Source organism: Poecilia latipinna, unplaced genomic scaffold, assembly GCF_001443285.1.
Source record: "Poecilia latipinna isolate Pla-1442-1.1 unplaced genomic scaffold, P_latipinna-1.0 Scaffold1524, whole genome shotgun sequence".
Lineage (NCBI taxonomy): Eukaryota > Metazoa > Chordata > Actinopteri > Cyprinodontiformes > Poeciliidae > Poecilia > Poecilia latipinna.
In genome coordinates, this window is record NW_015114140.1 from 143,195 (window position 1) to 146,906 (window position 3,712).

A 3,712-nucleotide genomic window follows, 5' to 3' on the forward strand; every position below is an offset into this window, starting at 1 on the left:
AGTCGAAACAACAGGCAACGGTAACTTCACTTTCCTTCCTCAGATATTTTATTTAGAGGGAATCCAGAGTGAAACTTTATGTTCAGAGCTGTAAATCAAACACGCGGGGATTTACCAAGATTACTCGAGAAAATTTCTCACCATTGTACAAATCGCTCACCGGTCTAGTCGAGTTATTTATTACGATGTTTGACAATCGAGCGCAAGTCCATGCTGGAGATGTGACTCTCTAGGAGGGCTAATCAGTTCGTTCAGAGGCGCCATCCTTGCAGTGTTGCTGTGGTGGCATTAGCTGGGTGCCATCCAAGTTGCATCACAGAAGCACTTAGAAGAAGTGCCGTCTCTGCTGCCTCATTAGTTGGTGCAGTGGCTGCTGTCAACATCAGCCACTGCACCCACCATTGTGGGCTTCAAAGCACAGGCTCCAGCTTGTGAGCCGTCCAAATATTTCTTTCATGAAAGCCTCATCACATCAGCGCTTTCATCACTAAAAAAGGTCAGCGAGAGCGAGAGAGAGTAAGAAGGGAAAGAGGGAAGAGCTGAAATCCGTTGAGGCTGAGTCAATGGCAGTGAAGCCTTTTGGGGAGAGCAATGCCACGGAGAGATCGAGAGGAACAAGAACCAGGAATGAACGTTGTCTTTTCATCGGTCATCACTTACTGACGTGGCACAAGTTGAACTGAATCTTTTCAGCAGTTCCTTTGGCCACAGGTACAATTTAAAGGGGCAGTTTTATGTGAAATCAACTTGTTTGAGTTTTATATCATGTTGTAATGTTTTTCTTTTGATTCTCTAATGCAGTGGTTCCCAAACTTTTTCTCCTGCCCCCCGCCCCAGTGGTTTCCAAACTATTTCTGGGCCCCCCTTATGGCTTACAGGTAGCTGTCTGGTTGAACGATGTGTGTGAGCGAAGGGGGAGTGGATACTTAGAGGACTCCCTGTTGTACTCTGCCCCAGCTCCAGATGAACAACGGGGGGAATCAACTTTTTTTGGGGGCAAAATAAGTCGTAGCTGAACATAGACAACAACACCAGTAGTGTGTGTACTTGTTAACAAGCTACTTGTTAATTAGCTAGCTAGTCATTTTTAGCTAACATTACCTGCATTAAACAGCTACTCAACTCAGTCGGTTAGTTTGGGGGAAAAACTGTGAAAAGTTCTTTGCGTTTTGCTGGTTTGCTGCCATGAGTCTAACACACCTGCGTAGCTCTGCAGAGCAGTAGCAGGTCTCCTTCACTGCCGCACAGGTATAAACCCAGCCAGCATCGTAGCGCTCATGTTGCGTTTAAAAGCGGCTCGGAAAACCAGGTTACGACATGTTTACAATGGATTAAACAGTTTTAACTGCTGATAAAAGTGGCAGAGGACACAGATATGGGAAGTGTGGAAGCCTCTACTCTATCAGATTGACAGAGGAATAACAGTTTGTCATTATTCTTGGCCATTCTAAGGTAAAAACCCAGGGCATACAGCGTTCATGCTTTTTTTTTTTTTTTTTTTCATCCAGATGGCTTCCCGCGCCTCCCCTGCAATGGCACGGCGCCCCCCGTAGGGGCACGCCCCACAGTTTGGGAACCTCTGCTCTAATGCATGTTTGCGAAATCCTGAATCTCCCATGGCAACCATTCATCTCTCCAAAACTCGTGAGTGGATGAATCTCCTCCTCGAAGCTGCAGTTTCCAAGCTTCCACGCCTCTGCTTCACAGAGCAGCGCTCCCCTTCGACTCCCCCACTCAGTTCCTTCAGACTAGCCAGCAGCAATTAGCAAACATCTGGTGGAACTGCTCATTTGCTGAGCTCATTAAACGAGCTACTTCTCAGTGAAACTCTGGTAAACACGTTGTTAAAGGGTTAATAGAGGAGTGATATTGTGATGACTTCCTGGAGGCAGTGTCTACATAAGAAATGGAGTCTTGACTGAAGTTCAGTCTGGAAGACTCTCTAGGCGCACCTGGCTCTTCAATCAGTGCTTCCCTCTCTGCAACCCGGACCTATCGGCGCCGGTCCAAGCCTCGCTCCAGCCAATCATCGTCTGGGCTCCAGTTCAAAAGGATCTTCACCCTTAGCCTCCTCTGCTCACCAGCCACGATCAACCCACCGCCGCCCCATCTCCACCTTCAGCTCCAGGCTCTCAGGCCTCTTCTTCCTCCGACCTCCGCCACCAGCACAGGCCCCGGGGGGGTCTACATTCCTATGCTGCATCAGGAATGTTCATCGAGCTTATCGAAGTCCAGCTCGACGTCCCCGGCCGGGGCCTGAACGGCAAAGAACTTTGTGTTTATTTTCATGTTTATCTTTGTCATTAAACTCTTTTAATCGCTTTTCTCTCTCCACCTGAGTCTCTCCAGATTGAACTGAATGTAGCATAGTTACTTGATTATGCTTTAAAATACTATGGAACTGGAAAACATGACAATGTAGATATTTGGAGCTAAATCAAGTTTGTCTTATTTTGTGACAAATCACATTGCTTTTAAATTATTTTTGAACAGGTTCTCTCTTTAGATCTCGTATACAGTTGATCAAATATAACTTACATCAACTTTTCCAAAAGAGTGATCACTGTGGTTTAATTAAACTGATTATTCAAAACAATAATTATTTCGCAGGGCAGAATTGACCTTCTTTGCCAGAGCTGAATAAGAGGACTACAGACGTTCCAGCAGAGTAATCCATAGCCTGGGTCCTTAAAGCTGACATATCATCAGCATCTGGCCCCAAGCATGCTTGCTGCTCCATATGTCTCAATAAGGAGGCAGAGAGTGAAGTTTGCGGTTGTTCAAAGGTTACATAACACATATGTGGGGCTGATCTATATTTCAGACTAATATCCTAGTGACAAGGACGATGGTGGTTGTGGCTTGTGCGCAGAAATTCTAGTCAAAATACAAATGTATATTGTCTGAGAATAAGACCGCACCATGAAATAAAAGAAAATTATTCTACAAAGTGATAGAAAATGTTAGATTGATTCAGATATCGCAGTCTGTGCTTTATGCCACACTGAGTGGAGGACCCTATTTGAGTTTTGCACAGGAAACAACCTTTTTTATTTACTCTCTTCTTTCCATTTTGATCGTGTGGCTTGAAATTAAGCTGCAACGGCATAAAACCACAAAAAGTCTTTTAGCCCTCCAGTAACATTGTGGATGTTACACATTCACAATGAGCCCAAATATTCAGAGTAAATTCACAGAGAGACACCAATTGCTCCTTTTTTCTGCACATGCTTCGGTTGTCCAGTGTTCTTCAATTTTGCGCTGGATTCACAAAACAGAATATATTTAGTAAGTACATGAAGACACAAGCCAATCAGATCTATCAGGTCAAGAAAAATGATAATACAGAACAAAAAGTTTCAACCAGAACGAAGGTAAATGCTGGAAGTTGATATCTAAGTCTCATGTTCACCCAGATGACTGAATATGTTACATACTAGCAGTAGCTCTATGGAGTTAGATTTGTTTCACAATTATTCAGTCAAAAAAAAAAAAGTCAAACAAAAAAAATCATTTTTAATCATAAAAATAATTTTTTACGAAACAAAAAAATTTTTTACGATTTTTTTTTTGATTGAAGTCAAATTTTTTGATTGAAACTTTTTTTTTTGATTAAATACTACTTTTTTTGTTTGACATGATTTTTTTTTTTTTTTTTTTTTTTATTTAAATATTTAGAAAAAAATTTAACTCCTTATAGCCTTTTATTACT

General features: G+C 42.4%; 1 long non-coding RNA gene across 1 annotated transcript; it reads left to right on the forward strand.

The window, feature by feature from the left end:
- Window positions 1-805: 805 nt before the first annotated feature.
- LOC106963358 (uncharacterized) lies at window positions 806-1,357 on the forward strand. The gene is made up of 2 exons (XR_001428176.1): window positions 806-839; window positions 1,261-1,357. It is a non-coding gene; the product is annotated as an uncharacterized LOC106963358 (long non-coding RNA).
- The last annotated feature ends 2,355 nt before the right edge of the window (window positions 1,358-3,712 follow it).